Genomic DNA, 17,879 nt, shown 5'->3' with positions numbered 1-17,879 from the left:
CACTTGGGGGTTCAAAGTTCTCACAACACATCTAGATAAGTTCCTTGGGGGGTCTAATTTCCGATATGGGGTCACTTGTGGGGGGTTTGTACTGTTTGCGTACATCAGGGGCTCTGCAAATGCAACGTGACGCCTGCAGACCAATCCATTTAAGTCTGCATTCCAAATGGCGCTCCTTCCCTTCCGAGCTCTGTCATGCGCCCAAACAGTGGTTCCCCCCCACATATGGGGTATCAGCATACTCAGGACAAATTAGACAACAACTTTTTGGGTCCAATTTATCCTGATACCCTTGTGAAAATACAAAACTGGGGGCTAAAAAAATCATTTTTGTGAAAAAAAAAAAGAATTTTTATTTTCACGGCTCTGCGTTATAAACTGTAGTGAAACACTTGGGGGTTCAAAGTTCTCACAACACATCTAGATAAGTTCCTTGGGGGGTCTAGTTTCCAATATGGGGTCACTTGTGGGGGGTTTGTACTGTTTGGGTACATCAGGGGCTCTGCAAATGCAACGTGACGCCTGCAGACCAATCCATTTAAGTCTGCATTCCAAATGGCGCTCCTTCCCTTCCGAGCTCTGTCATGCGCCCAAACAGTGGTTCCCCCCCACATATCGGGTATCAGCATACTCAGGACAAATTGGACAACAAATTTTGGGGTCCAATTCATCCTGTTACCCTTGTGAAAATACAAAACTGGGGGCTAAAAAATCATTTTTGTGAAAAAAAAAAAAGAATTTATTTTCACGGCTCTGCGTTATAAACTGTAGTGAAACACTTGGGGGTTCAAAGTTCTCACAACACATCTAGATAAGTTCCTTGGAGGGTCTAGTTTCCAATATGGGGTCACTTGTGGGGGGTTTGTACTGTTTGGGTACATCAGGGGCTCTGCAAATGCAACGTGACGCCTGCAGACCAATCCATTTAAGTCTGCATTCCAAATGGCGCTCCTTCCCTTCCGAGCTCTGTCATGCGCCCAAACAGTGGTTCCCCCCCACATATCGGGTATCAGCATACTCAGGACAAATTGGACAACAAATTTTGGGGTCCAATTTATCCTGTTACCCTTGTGAAAATACAAAACTGGGGGCTAAAAAATCATTTTTGTGAAAAAAAAAAAGAATTTATTTTCACGGCTCTGCGTTATAAACTGTAGTGAAACACTTGGGGGTTCAAAGCTCTCAAAACACATCTAGATAAGTTCCTTAGGGGGTCTACTTTCCAAAATGGTGTCACTTGTGGGGGTTTTTAATGTTTAGGCACATCAGGGGCTCTGCAAACGCAACATGGCATCCCATCTTAATTCCAGTCAATTTTGCATTGAAAAGTAAAATAGCGCTCCTTCCCTTCCGAGCTCTGCTATGCGCCCAAACAGTGGTTTACCCCCACATATGGGGTATCGTCGTACTCAGGACAAATTGCACAACAACTTTTGTGCTCTAATTTCTTCTCTTACCCTTGGGGAAATAAAAAAATGGGGGCGAAAAGATCATTTTTGTGAAAAAATATGATTTTTTATTTTTACGGCTCTGCATTATAAACTTCTGTGAAGCACTTGTTGGGTCAAAGTGCTCACCACACATCTCGATAAGTTCCTTAGGGGGTCTACTTTCCAAAATGGTGTCACTTGTGGGGGGTTTCAATGTTTAGGCACATCAGGAGCTCTCCAAACGCAACATGACATCCCATCTCAATTCCAGTCAATTTTGCATTGAAAAGTCAAATGGCGCTCCTTCCCTTCCGAGCTCTGCTCTGCGCCCAAACAATGGTTTACACCCACATATGGGGTATCAGCGTACTCAGGACAAATTGCACAACAATTTTTGGGGTCCAATTTCTTCTCTTACCCTTGGGAAAATAAAAAATTGGGGGCGAAAAGATCATTTTTGTGAAAAAATATGATTTTTTATTTTTACGGCTCTGCATTATAAACTTCTGTGAAGCACTTGTTGGGTCAAAGTGCTCACCACACATCTAGATAAGTTCCTTAGGGGGTCTACTTTCCAAAATGGTGTCACTTGTGGGGGGTTTCAATGTTTAGGCACATCAGGGGCTCTCCAAATGCAACATGGCGTCCCATCTCAATTCCTGTCAATTTTGCATTGAAAAGTCAAATGGCGCTCCTTCCCTTCCGAGCTCTGCCCTGCGCCCAAACAATGGTTTACACCCACATATGGGGTATCAGCGTACTCAGGACAAATTGCACAACAATTTTTGGGGTCCAATTTCTTCTCTTACCCTTGGAAAAATAAAAAATTGGGGGCGAAAATATCATTTTTGTGAAAAAATATGATTTTTTATTTTTACCGCTCTGCATTATAAACTTCTGTGAAGCACTTGTTGGGTCAAAGTGCTCACCACACATCTAGATAAGTTCCTTAGGGGGTCTACTTTCCAAAATGGTGTCACTTGTGGGGGGTTTCAATGTTTAGGCACATCAGGGGCTCTCCAAATGCAACATGGCGTCCCATCTCAATTCCAGTCAATTTTGCATTGAAAAGTCAAATGGCGCTCCTTTCCTTCCGAGCTCTGCCATGCGCCCAAACAGTGGATTACCCCCACATATGGGGTATCAGCATACTCAGGACAAATTGTACAACAAATTTTGGGGTCTATTTTCTCCTGTTACCCTTGGTAAAATAAAACAAATTGGATCTGAAATACATTTTGTGTGAAAAAAAGTTAAATGTTCATTTTTATTTAAACATTCCAAAAATTCCTGTGAAACACCTGAAGGGTTAATAAACTTCTTGAAAGTGGTTTTGAGTACCTTGAGGGGTGCAGTTTTTAGAATGGTGTCACACTTGGGTATTTTCTATCATATAGACCCCTCAAAATGACTTCAAATGAGATGTGGTCCCTAAAAAAAAATGGTGTTGTAAAAATGAGAAATTGCTGGTCAACTTTTAACCCTTATAACTCCGTCACAAAAAAAAATTTTGGTTCCAAAATTGTGCTTATGTAAAGTAGACATGTGGTAAATGTTACTTATTAAGTATTTTGCGTGACATATGTCTGTGATTTAAGGGCATAAAAATTAAAAGTTGGAAAATTGCGAAATTTTCAAAATTTTCGCCAAATATTCGTTTTTTTCACAAATAAACGCAACTTACATCGAAGAAATTTTACCACTATCATGAAGTACGATATGTCACGAGAAAACAATGTCAGAATCGCCAAGATCCGTTGAAGCGTTCCAGAGTTATAACCTCATAAAGGGACAGTGGTCAGAATTGTAAAAATTGGCCCGGTCATTAACGTGCAAACCACCCTTGGGGGTGAAGGGGTTAAAATCCTGCAGGGCCCGCAAGCTCTCCCTGCTCACATCAGCACATGTCCAGGCCCATTTGAAGTTCGCCAGTGACCATCTGGATGATCCTGAAGAGGCATGGTAGAAGAAGGTCATGTGGTCAGATGAGACCAATTTAGAATTTTTTGGTATCAACTCCACTCACCATGCTTGGAGGAAGAAGGATGAGTACAACTCTAAGAACACGGTCCCAACCGTGAAGCATGGTGGGGAAACATCATATTTTGGGGACGATTTTCTGAAAATGGGCCAGGATGATTGCACAGTATTGAAGGGAGGATGGATTGGGTTATTTTTTTGCGATATTTTGGCCAACAACCTTCTTCCCTCATTAAGAGCATTGAAGATGGGCAGTGGCTGGGTCTTCCAGCATGACAATAGCTAAAAACACAGGGCAACTAAAGAGTGGCTCCGTAAGAAACACTTCAAGATCCTGGAGTGGCCTAGCCAGTCTCCAGACCTGGACCCAATGGAAAATCTTTGGAGGGAACTGAAGCTCATTGTTTCCCAGCGACTTAAAAGATCTGGAGAAGATCTGTATGGAGGAGCGGGCGAAAATCCCTGCTGCAGATTTGCAATCTTGGTCAAGAACTACAGGAAATGTCTGACGTCTAATTGCAAACAAAGGTTTCTGTGCCAAATATTAAGTTCTGTTTTTGTATTGTTTCAAATACTTATTTAATAAAATTGTACTCAAGTCCCTGGCATATGGTATGGTGTATATTCCATGGTCATTCCAGTGAGATTTGCTTTTTTTTTCTTTTTTAACCTCCATGTATTCTGGATAATTGATATGACCGATGTCAATAACTGAGCTTAACTAACGCTTCCATATCCCACGTTAAAAGGGCTACTCCATCCACATTCATTAATACATTCTGCCATTGCAGTGCAATGTCATTAGATGTTGGAGAACATCTGTAAGACAGCTTCTTATGCAAATAAGGATGTAGAAGAGCAGGAATGCTTGTAGTGCTGCTGGCAGCTAGATTGATTGAGGAAAGTATCCCCCTCCTTCCAGAAAGGGGTCTCTTCCCAGGCAACATCCTGTTCATGAGAGATTCCCGGGGGACAGTTGCAGCTGTGTTACGAAATAGAACACAAAACTGGCCGCATAGTTTACACATATGGTACCGTGCAGAGGGGGAGCGGAGCGTAAGGCCCAAATTCAAGGTTTTATGCCATATTACTCGCGCTTAGAGATAGTTAATATTATTATTAAAGTCTACCAAGAACATTTATTAATCAAAGGGGGCTCTAAAATAATAGCATATTAATGTTTCAAGAGCTGATAAAAACCCTGGCATAACTCCTAACTGGTTATCTGATGGGACAGATTAAAATAACATCCTGGCCTCTTCCAGGAAATTTTCTTGAGTTGTCTGAATTACAAAGTTCAATATTACGACTATGTGCACACAAGTGTTTTTTTTTCTTTTTGGAGGTGGTCAAAAAAATGATGACTTCTTGCTAATGGAATCCGCTTCTTTGGAGTATGTATTTATTTTCCCCATGTTTAGAGAAAAAAAAACAAAAACCAAACATTAACCACTCAGTAGGTTTACAATAGTAATGAATAGGAAAAGTCTTAAAAAGGAACCTGTCACCATTTTTTTCCAGTATAGCCTATGGCCCACCTTTCAGCCCCATGTGACAGCATTCTATAACCCTGCACATGTGACTCCAATTCGCCTTTCAAAACAAGAAAAAAAAAAAGACCTTTTATTATACTCACCTAATGGGCAGTCTGGTCCGATGGACAGCGTTGGTCTTGGTCTGGTGCTTCCTTTCTCCTTGCGATGCCATCCTACGTCATCCACACAGTGTTCTTCGCGTTTCTGCACAGGCACACTTCTCTCTACCCTGTTGAGGGCAGAGCAAAGTACTGCAAAGCGCATGCGCCAGGAAAGATCAGAAGAGCGCCGGCGCATGCGCACTGCAGTACTTTGCTCTGCCCTCGACAGGGTAGAGAGAAGTGTGCCTGAGCAGAAACGCGAAGGGGAACACTGTGTGGATGACGGCATCTCAAGAAGAGGAAGCACCAGACCAAGACCAGAGATGACCATTTGACCGAACCACTCCGAAGGGGAGTATATTAAAAGGTCTTTTTTGCCTTACAGGGCATATTGGAGTTACATATACACAGCATTATAAAATATGGCTGGAAGTTGGATGCCATAGGTTACAAAATAAAATAGTGACAGGTTCCCTTTAAGAGTTTGAGCGACTTTTCAGGTATTTTTTATTTTGGAAGGAGACCTGCACCACAAAGCTCCGTGTGCACATGTCCTAAGGTTTCCAATACTTTTTCAGAATGTATTTTAAGTAATAAGCCCAACTTCATTGGAAAAAAGCTCCTGAACGTGTGTAATTCTGCTTTCCAGTAAATGTATATACAGCTGTGTTTGTATATAGAGTGATGTCCGATACTTAAAAGGGATGATGTTGAATACAAGGGACTCTATACTTCAACATCTGTTACATGTTCAGAGATTCAGCTGGGAGATGTTCTCCTTAGCATAATAGAGGTTTGCTTAAAGGAGAAAAAGCTTTAATAACCATCAATCCAAAAATCAAATTTTATAGTCTTTTTATTAGCTGAAGTCACAATATTCAGAATCCACAGGGAGAGGATATTCCATAAAACGAGTAACAGATCTTCACAGTCAGGACCACTGTCACCGACACTTTTATACAAATGCATATTTAGTAAGCCAAATGTTACCAATGGGAGGAGGGAAGCAAGCTGCGAACAATCACCTCTAGCGGTGGCCTACAAAAGGATTGGCCGTGTAATTCAACATGCCCGATCCTTCTGTCTGTCGGAGGAGAGATGAAAGGCTTTGTAAAGATTAGACATTCTTCTGGTCAATGAGAAATTGTTGCATTTGGCCACATATTCTTATGTGAATGGGAGCATTGCCTTTACGATGAATGGCCCTCATACACAATGGAGTGTTCCTTCACCTGATCTCTTCTGACTCCTCCATACACATAAGCACACAGCTCGGAGTTCAATCGGGAGTGAGAAAAGAAGTTACAGCCGCCTTGGTATTGTTTTATTGTTACTAAAAACAAATGGATCAGCATTAAAACTCCAACTGCCCAATACGTCTCTCCCCAGAGATATCAGGAGGCCCTCCATACTTAGCCAAACACACATATTTTGGTTGATTTTTTTCTTTTTACCTAATGTATATGGGCGCCTCTAGTCTGGGAATTGGTGGACAAGGTCGCTTTGGTTAGAAGGTGAATCAAAGTTGTTAAATTGTAGAAATTTTGTCACGATACACCATTGACTTCTGAGCATAGAATCTATACCCTTTATGCACCTTGCCATATATCATAGTTAAAGAAGTTGTCCACTACTTGGACAACTTGTTCTCATACCCCTTGCTTGGCCCCCATAAAATAATAAAGCTTGTACTCACCTCCTATGCCACCACCGTTTTTGCGGTGTTGGCACCTAGTCTCCGGGGGCTAATGTGCCGTGTGACGCCGGAGCCCAATCAGCACTGGTGTCAATGTCCCGGCCTCCTGTTGAATTGAGCAGGAAGAGAAAGTCATGGATCAGCTGCAGCGCGGACTTCTTCATATTTGATTTGTCTGAAGGCGGGGACAGTGATGCCAGTGCTGATTGGGATCTGGAGTCACAACAACCGCACGAGAGCCCAGGGACCACGAGTGCTCACACTGTGGGAACTGCGCTGGCTCAGGAGGATAGGATAGGCTTTATTATTTTATTGATGCAAAACATTTTGATCAAGAAGGGGCTGTCCTAGTAGTGGACAACCCCTTTAAGTTGTGAATGCGTGGATCGGGAAAAGGAGCTGTGCCCCCTCCATGCAGGACAGGTATCAGCCTTAAAACAGTCAGCATCTGCTCATAACACCAGCGCTTGGTGCTAGCCGCAATCACTCAAATCACCGACAGCAGCATTTAAACAATGCAATCTCCAGTGAAGCGCTCACCAATGCCCACTAAACTCCATGATGCCATCTAGACACTTCTTCGAAGCTCAGCTATAGGTCGAGCGTCATAGTATAGCAGTATATAGTATAAGCAATTAAACAATCACAGAGATGATAGAGATTACCGTATATTATTTTCACACATACAATCATGTTTTGGTGTTGTGTTGGAAGCACGGGGAACATTTTTGTGTAGAGAGAAGAACTGATTCAACGAAATTTCAACAAATTCTTGATGCAAACATAAAATCACCTGTAAAAAAGCTGAAGTTGAAAAGAGGATGGCTTCTATAAATAGATAATGATCCTAAACACACGTTAAAATCCACAATAGACTCAAAAGGCACAAGTTGAAGGTTTTACAATGGCCCTCACAGTCCACTGATCTGATCATTGAAAATCTGTGGTTAGATCTCAAAATAGCAGTGCATGCAAGACAACCCAGGAATCTCACAGAACTGGATGAAGTTTCCAAAGAAAAATGGATGAAAATCCCTCAAACAAAAACTGAAAGACATTTGGCTGCCTACAAAAAGCATTTACAAGCTGTGATACCTGCAAAAGGGGGTGCTACGAACCATGCAGGGTGCTTAAACTTTTCATCGGTCCATTTTTTGTAATCTTTAAAATGTAAAGATGAACGACCATCACCCAAGCACTCATTCAGCCAGTGGCCCCCTTATGCATGAACGTTGGGCTTGGTTGTGTTCTGGTGCAGTGTGGTAAGCTGCAAGATTTATCAGATAGCTATTGCATGTGTACGGCTAGCATATACAGTGTATCCGGACTGAGTAATTGAAGAATTCAGTAAAACTAGTGAAACTACAAAAGGAAGATGGTTTGTGTGCTTGGCTGATGTACTGCATTCTGGAGTAAAGAGCTTGAGTTCTGCACATCTCAGATAGGAGTGGTGGATTCCAGCTTTCTTAGGCTACGTTCACATTTGCGTTGTGCGCCGCAGCGTCGGCGACGCAACGCACAACGCAAACAAAAACGCAGCAAAACGCATGCACAACGCTGCGTTTTGCGACGCATGCGTCCTTTTTTTGCTTGATTTTGGACGCACAAAAAATGCAACTTGTAGCGTCCTCTGCGCCATGACGCGTGCGCCGCAGGGACGCATGCGTCGCAAAACGCAAGTGCAACGCATGTCCATGCGCCCCCATGTTAAATATAGGGGCGCATGACGCATGCGGCGACGCTGCGGCGCCCGACGCTGCGGCGCAGAACGCTAATGTGAATGTAGACTTAAGTAGATCTAAACTTAAGCGCTTCACTATAGAGAACTTCAGAAATACAATTATTTTATTGAACCTGGGAAATCACAAAAGTTTCTTTAGAAATTTATCTCAAATATAGATTCAGTATGACTCATGTTCACATCTTTTGCATCAGCTTAAAACATACTTTATAAAATCGAGAACTTTGTGACCCTATCATCATTACAGTCCCTTTTCAGCTTAAAGCTAGTCTGAAATTCACCCGATTTCCATTGGTCCAGCTTTAGAAATCTTTTCTAAAATCATTTGCCATCACAAAAATTACAAATTATTGCACAAAGATTTCCAGAAGATGGCGTTTGGTAAACTAATTGTTGATAGATTGCTGTATAACTAACATTTGTTACGGATGCAGGTGACAATTTTCACGAACTCTCGTCTAACGTGCCCCTTTTCAGAACAGAAATAATATAACCTGGAAATTGATTTGATGTAAAAGCAAAAAAAAAAGTTAAAAAGATCAGATACAATTAGTTCTGTATTCTGACAAAGATGGGATTAGCACTTGCTGCATAAAACAGATACCCAATCTATTAGATATGCATGTTAACTCTTGTTACAGGAACCCAAGCCCAGAAAAAAAATAAAAAAGTCCTAATTGCTCCCAAATACGAGCAGACTGTAACTTGACTCGTATGAGAATTGCTCACATTATGTCAGTGGGAAAATATGTTCACGTCAAACACTTTCACTGAGTGCCTCCTCTCAAATCTCGCTGGATATTTTCTGATGTGATGCAGGCCCCGAAAAAAAGTCACCCAGATCAGAAGAGATCAAGTCCAGTCGGTTACCTTACACCTTAATAACAGACCCTCATGGCTGCGAGCAGAAAGACCCCTGCAGCACACCCAGGGAAAGGTTTGGTGCTGATTACACTTAAACACTTCCAGCCCACCTCAGTTTAAGGCAATACAAAGTTGTCAATGTTCTCAAAAGTTTTTTTAAACTTTTATACTTGTATAAATGAACATTGAACGAGTTTTACCTGGCTAAAATGACTGAGGGAACATTTGAAATACTTGAAAGTAAAATGATGATGACGATACATATAAACTAAAAAGGCAATCATTAATGTGTCGTAAGGAGGACACGAGGGAAGTGCCTAAAAAATGGAGTACAATCTCCTAGACTCTAAAATTTTCCTTGTTTTTTCTCATCTGCTCCGTGTTTGGAAATCATAAACAATCCTAAAAACTAGGACTTTCCTTGTAAACAGAAGTTTGATCTTATTTATCCCATACAGAGTTACTGAAAATCCATAAGTTGTACCTACAGGATAAAGTTCCAAGGGGGATCTTTTCTAAAACCACCACATATTCCAGACCACTTAGGGCCTGCTGTATTCCCCCATGAAAATCCTACTGCTGTGTGGCACGGCAATAGAAGCTCAAGGTTTCACCTTAATTGCTTACTCTGTATTATAGCATGACAACCAGGAGGCTTGCACCAAGACGTGGTGTGGTCAGGACTTGTGCAATTTCGTAGTTGCCCTGGGTGCAACTATTTATTTTAAATTTTGCATCCCTATATCCCTCCCCCCAAAAAAAAACACTATACTGCCACTGGAATCACTAGAATATAACACAGCTCGCAGCTGGATCATCAGGTAGAGATGAGCTCCCTGACCCACCACGCTGTGTCCTGCAGCCAGAAAGAACGTGGCGGACAAGATGTCGGCATCTTGATGCAACTTCATTGCTGCATTGTGCCACCTGCTCTGTGTGCAGGGAAAAGGGGGCATTACTACTTTGAGGGATTCATTAAGATAGCATCAAAACTTGTTAGGAGAACACTCTATAAAGTAGATACTTAATGGTCACCATTACTGGGAAAGGATGCACAATACTTGTTTTTGGGCAGGTTGAAGGGAACCTAGACTACGTCACTATAATCGAAGCATGCAAGGAGAACCTCTCTATGGGCCCCAGGTAAGATTATGAGACAGGAAATTGACCCAACATGACTTAAATAAATAAATAAATAAATAAACTCATAAAGATAGTGGTAGCCAGAAGAATGGATCGGTCTCTTAGCCGCTTTGTGGCTATTGAAACAGATGAAAGTGGTGGTGGTGGGGGGAGAAAGATAACTAAATACACTGCAAGTCAGTTTACCATTGCTTTGCATAGGTTCATTCTTTTGGGTGTTTCTAGGATTTTTTTTAGGCGGGTTCCAGGCAAAATTCGCATGAAAAAGATGCCATGTGCACAGTGTCAGTCTGGCTTGGCAAACGCTCACCAATAACCTGGATTCTTGGGGCCCACTGTTCAGCTACATGCAAAATAACTGGACCCCAGTACACAAATTTAGTTCTGCTTTTATGCAATGTTAATTTGCCTAACTTGTTTAATGAGTGATTAGATGATACCTTTTTCTGGAAATTGCAAATCAAGTGTAATAGCACTTCTCATCAGCATTCCTTCACAGCGGCCTACCGGCGGATTCTCCTGATCCCCTGTGGGCCAGTCCGCGCCTGCTTGTGCACATATACTGACCATGCCCAATGTTATTCAATTGGACTAGACTGATGTACAGGTCTGGTCACGTGCTACTCCATTATTAGCCATATTGAGAACAGGAGGTCGTGGCAGTTTATGAGGAAGATAGTGATGAGTGAATATGCTTGGAGAGCATCTTATCTGAGCATGCTCGGGGGTTATCTGAGAATCTTGGGTTTGCTTTCATATTATGTTAGAGTCCCTGCAGCTGCATGTTTTGCAATTGTTCGGCAATCCCCGCATGTATTTCAGCTGTCTAACAGCCACAAAACATGCAGCTGTAGGGACTCGTACATATTATTCGAGCACCCCAAAGATATTCTGATAACACACGAGCATGCTTGAATAACACGATAGCCGAGTACGCTCGCCCATCACTAGACGAAGAAGGCATTAAAGTGCAGGCGGAGAACCTGTAATATTTATTATATTAGAAAGTGTCACAAATCATGGGCCCAACACATCTGCTATAACATAGGTAAAGTGGCCAACCCTGTAAGAGTTTGGAATAACACCCAAAGTAAATGCACCTATGCTAAGCCTCGGCTACAGGCTCGACGTATTAGCATTTTCTTACCATTGCACATAGTCTCCATCTACACATACTGGAAGAAGAGAGCGACCACCACTTGACAGCATTGCTGAGGGGCCTTTGGTTAAGAATAATAAGTGGCAGATAGGCAGATGGGTTTTGATTTCAGTTTTGTATTCTGCACAAAAGACACAGCAGTGATGCAACACACTTCTCTTTAGTTGCTATAGCGGTAGTCAAACACCCCCGAGCATGTGCCTGCATTGTCTAATGGGAAATCCAAGTCCTGCCCAGACATGCAAATCTAAGATCTAAAGAAAACACAAGGAGGTGGAAGAATGTTACGAAAAGCAGAATAAAATAAAGTCAGAAATGATTTATTAATCCCATTATTAAAATTTAAGACTACCATTAAAAAAGGCAAAACAGATTTTATGGAAACCTAAAATTAAAAATATAGGGAAGAACGTCTTATAAAACCTACGGTATGCCAAGGCTCCTTTACACAGGCCCATAGCTGAACAAGTGTTCTTATGGCAATAATTAGCCAATAAAAACTGTACACATCATTTATATAATCTAAAACTGAGGCGTCATGCAAGATGTCAGGGTTCTTGTATTTTTTTTTATTATCGAAGTCATGATCTAAAATTACCCATACTATGGGTTTGTGACGGGTGCCATGTGTGTGCTGTCAATTTTTCACAGAGAGGCTTTGTAAAGTTTCTCTCAGTTACATGTGAAAACAAATAATAAAAATAACTGATTGTAAAAACAGACACTGATGAAAATTGGTGAAAAAAAAACCCTCCCACGAGGACATATGAATAAGTTCTGCCTATGTGCTGGAAACTTCATGCAGTCTAAAATTGGGACCCAACAATTGTAATTCTGATCATTCCATTTTGCATACTTCTTAGTTGATCTAGACCCAGACGCTAAGGTTTTTTTAAGTCTTTTTTGGATTGAGTGGCCAAGACAACCTCCAATTCCCTATCCACCACTTTGTGGATAAAATACAATAATATATAATGTTCTCTTTAAGTGTGTATGTGCATCATATGCTTTAAAAATATAAAACGCATAAGGTCAGTACGATCATACTCTAAGTCAGATCCGCTTCAAAGTGCACATAAAAAAACCTCTTCCTATTTAAATAGAAAAAGATACCTTCCTGTTGCCTGTTTCTGGGCAGTTTCCCCCTACCCCCTCATGTGGTAATTACCGTAAAGTCTTGTTGGGGTGAAAAGACATAAGGTTTTCGCACTGAATTTTTTTTTGTCACAAATTGAACACACACACATACAAAAAAAAATAAAATTATATATATATACTAGATGGTGGCCCGATTCTAACGCATCAGGTATTCTAGAATATGTATGTCCATGTAGTATATTGCCCAGCCACGTAGTATGTTGCCCAGTGACATAGTATATTGCCCAGCCACGTAGTATATTGCCCAGTGACGTAGTATATTGCCCGGCCACGTAGTATATTGCCCAGCCACGTAGTATATTGCCCAGTGACATAGTATATTGCCCAGCCACGTAGTATATTGCCCAGTTACGTAGTATATTGCCCAGTCACGTAGTATATTGCCCAGCCACGTAGTATATTGCCCAGCCACGTAGTATATTGCCCAGTTACGTTGTGTATTGCCCAGCCACATAGTATATTGCCCAGCCACGTAGTATATTGCCCAGTTACGTAGTATATTGCCCAGTCACGTAGTATATTAATAATAATAATAATAATAATTTTATTTATATAGCGCCAACATATTCCGCAGCGCTTTACAACTTATAGAGGGGACTTATACAGACAACAGACATTACAGCATAACAGAAATCACAGTTCAAAACAGATACCAGGAGGAATGAGGGCCCTGCTGCTCGCAAGCTTACAATCTATGAGGAAAAGGGGAGACCCGAGAGGTGGATGGTAACAATTGCTTTAGTTATTTGGACCAGCCATAGTGTAAGGCTCGGGTGTTCATGTAAAGCTGCATGAACCAGTTAACTGCCTAAGTATGTAGCAGTACAGACACAGAGGCTATTAACTGCGTAAAGTGTATGAGAACATGATGGAGGAACGTGATTATGTTGTTGTTTTTTATTAATAGGCCACACAGGGATAATTAGGTTAATGCGTTGAGGCGGTAGGCCAATCTGAACAAATGAGTTTTTAGTGCACGCTTAAAACTGTGGGGATTGGGGATTAATTGTATTAACCTAGGTAATGCATTCCAAAGAATCGGCGCCGCACGTGTAAAGTCTTGGAGACGGGAGTGGGAGGTTCTGATTATTGAGGATGCTAACCTGAGGTCATTAGCAGAGCGGAGGGCACGGGTAGGTTGGTAGACTGAGACCAGAGAGGAGATGTAGGGTGGTGCTGAGCCATGGAGTGCTTTGTGGATGAGGGTAGTAGTTTTGTACTGGATTCTGGATTGGATGGGTAGCCAGTGTAATGACTGGCACAAGGTAGAGGCATCGGTGTAACGGTTGGCGAGGACTATGATCCTGGCAGCAGCATTCAGGACAGATTGGAGCGGGGAGAGTCTGGTTAAAGGTAGGCCAATTAGTAGAGAGTTACAATAGTCCAGACGAGAGTGAATAAGTGAGACAGTAAGAGTTTTTGCAGAGTCGAAAGTAAGAAAAGGGCGAATTCTGGAAATGTTTTTGAGATGCAGATAAGAAGAGCGAGCCAGTGATCGGATGTGGGGGGTGAAAGAAAGCTCGGAATCAAGGATGACTCCAAGGCAGCGGGCATGTTGCTTTGGAGTAATGGTGGAACCGCACACAGAGATGGCAATGTCGGGCAAAGGTAGGTTTGTAGAGGGAGAGAACACGAGGAGTTCAGTTTTTGACAGGTTCAGTTTCAGATAGAGGGAGGACATGATGTTAGAGACAGCGGTAAGACAATCACTGGTGTTTTCTAAAAAGGTCGGCGTGATAACAGGAGAAGAGGTATATAATTGGGTGTCGTCAGCATAGAGATGGTACTGGAAACCAAATCTACTGATTGTTTGTCCAATAGGGGCAGTATACAAAGAGAAGAGGAGGGGGCCTAGGACTGATCCTTGAGGAACCCCAACAGTAAGGGGAAGGTGAGAGGAGGAGGAACCAGCAAAACAAACAGTGAAGGATCGGCCAGAGAGATAGGAGGAGAACCAAGAGAGAACGGTGTCCTTGAGGCCGATGGAGCGGAGCATAGTGAGGAGGAGCTGATGATCCACAGTGTCGAATGCTGCGGAGAGATCCAAGAGAATTAGCATGGAATAGTGACCATTAGATTTAGCTGTTAGTAGGTCATTAGAGACTTTAGTGAGGGCAGTTTCAGTAGAGTGTAAAGAGCGGAAACCAGATTGAAGAGGGTCGAGAAGAGAATTATCTGAGAGATAGCGGGTAAGACGGGAGTGGACCAGGCGTTCGAGGAGTTTAGAGATGAAGGGAAGATTAGAGACAGGTCTATAATTAGCGGCACAATTTTGATCGAGGGAGGGCTTTTTAAGTAGTGGTTGTATGATGGCATGCTTAAATGAGGAGGGAAAAATACCGGAAGTGAGGGAAAGTACCCAGTGACGTAGTATATTGCCCAGTTACATTGTATATTGCCCAGTGACGTAGTATACAGCACAGAGCCACGTAGTATATTGCCCAGCCACGTAGTATATTGCCCAGCCCATGTAGTATATTGCCCAGCTACGTAGTATATTGCCCAGCCACGTATGTCACAGGTTAAAAAAATAAACATATACTCACCTTCCGCAGGAGCGTTGTAGCTATGTCGCCTGTGTGGGGAGCAGGCGGCAGCTTCTCGTCCCAGGGTGTGATGACGTCGCGGTCACATGACCGTGATGTCACGACAGGTCCTTCTCACGCAGGCGCGCAGGACCTGTGATGACGTTGCGGTAACATGACCGTGTCGCGGTCACATGACCGTGACGTCACGGCAGGTCCTTCTCGCGCAGGCGCGCAGGACTTGTGATGACGTCGCAGTCACATGACCGTGACGTCATGGCAGGTCCTTCTCCCAGACCTTCCTTGCCACCGGAACGTGCCGCTTGCATGGACCGGCCGGAGCATCGCAAGGAGCAGGAAAGGCTGCGGAAGGTGAGTATCTAATGATTTTTTATTTTTTTAATTATTTTTATAATTGCATAGGCTGCGTCAATAGTAAAAAACTTGGTCACACAGGGTTAATAGCTGCGGTAACAGAGTGCGTTACCCGCGGCATAACGCGGTCCATTACCGCCTGCATTAACCCTGTGTGAGCGGTGACCGGAGGGGTGTATGCGAGCGCCAGGCAGTGAGTGCGGGGAGTAAGGAGCTGCCATTTTCTTCCGGACTGTGCGCGTCGCTGATTGGTCGTGGCAATGGTCGTGGGCGTTTTGCCACGACCAATCAGCGACTTGGATTCCATGACAGACAGGGGCCGCGACCAATGAATATCCGTGACAGACAGACAGAAGGACAGAAAGACGGAAGTGACCCTTAGACAATTATATAGTGTATATATATATATATATATATATATATAGATAGATAGATAGATAGATAGATAGATATATATTGCTCAAAAAAATAAAGAGAACACTCAAATAACACATCCTAGATCTGAATGAATGAAATATTCTCATTGAATACTTTGTTCTGTACAAAGTTGAATGTGCTGACAACAAAATCACACAAAAATCATCAATGTTAATCAAATGTATTAACCAATGGAGGCCTGGATTTGGAACGATACTCAAAATCAAAGTGGAAAATCAAATTACAGGCTGATCCAACTTCAGTGGCAATGCCTCAACACAAGGAAATGATGCTCAGTAGTGTGTGTGGCCTCCACGTGCCTGTATGACCTCCCTACAATGCCTGGGCATGCTCCTGATAAGGCAGCAGATGGTCTTCTGAGGGATCTCCTCCTCCCAGACCTGGACTAAAGCATCCACATACTCCTGGACAGTCTGTGGTGCAACGTGACGTAGGTGGATGGTGCGAGACATGATGTCCCAGATGTGTTCAATCGGATTCAGGTCTGGGGAACAGGTGGGCCAGTCCATAGCTTCAATGCCTTCATCTTGCAGAAACTGCTGACACACTCCAGCCACATGAGGTCTGTCATTGTCCTGCATTAGGAGGAACCCAGGGCCAACTGCACCAGCATATGGTCTCACAAGGGGTCTGAAGATCTCATCTCGGTACCTAATGGCAGTCAGGCTACCTCTGGTGAGCACATGGAGGGCTATGCAGCCCTCCAAAGAAATGCCACCCCACACCATTACTGACCCACTGCCAAACCGGTCATGCTGAAGGATGTTGCAGGCAGCAGATCGCTCTCCATGGCATCTCCAGGCTCTGTCACGTCTGTCACATGTGCTCAGTGTGAACCTGCTTTCATCTGTGAAGAGCACTGGGCGCCAGTGGCGAATTTGCCAATCCTGGTGTTGTGTGGCAAATGCCAAGCGTCCTGCACGGTGTTGGGCTGTGAGCACAACCCCCATATGTGGATGTCGGCCACTCAGACCATCCTCATGGAGTTGGTTTCTAACCGTTTGTGCAGAAACATGCACATTCGTGGCCTGCTGGAGGTCATTTTGCAGGGCTCTGGCAGTGCTCCTCCTGTTCCTCCTTGCACAAAGGCTGAGGTAGCGGTCCTGCTGCTGGGTTGTTGCCCTCTTTTGGCCCCTTCCACGTCTCCTGGTGTACTGGCCTGTCTCCTGGTAGCGCCTCCAGCCTCTGGACACTACGCTGACAGACACAGCAAACCTTCTTGCCACAGCTCACATTGATGTGCCATCCTGGATGAGCTGCACTACCTGAGCCACTTGTGTGGGTTGTAGAGTCCATCTCATGCTACCACGAGTGTGACGGCACAACCAACATTCAAAAGTGACCAAAACATCAGCCAGAAAGCATTGGTACTGAGATGTGGTCTGTGTTCCCCACCTGCAGAACCACTCTTTTATTGAGGGTGTCTTGATAATTGCCAATAATTTCCATCTGTCGTCTATTCCATTTGCACAACAGCATGTGAAATTGATTGTCAAACAGTGTTGCTTCCTAAGTGGACAGTTTGATTTCACATAAGTTTGATTTGAAGTTATATTCTGTTGTTTAAGTGTCCCCTTTATTTTTTTGAGCAGTGTGTATATATATCCTTAAAAACTTGGAAGTTTCCATTCCAAAAACTCACGTGAAAACATCCTAAAGGTTACCATCAAAATACAAGCTTTTTTTTGTTTACTTTATGTATAGAATCAGGAAAAAAAAAACGCAGCCAGATCC

Source organism: Ranitomeya variabilis, chromosome 7 (genome assembly GCF_051348905.1).
Source record: "Ranitomeya variabilis isolate aRanVar5 chromosome 7, aRanVar5.hap1, whole genome shotgun sequence".
Classification (NCBI taxonomy): Eukaryota; Metazoa; Chordata; class Amphibia; order Anura; family Dendrobatidae; genus Ranitomeya; species Ranitomeya variabilis.
This window is presented reverse-complemented; position numbering follows the sequence as displayed.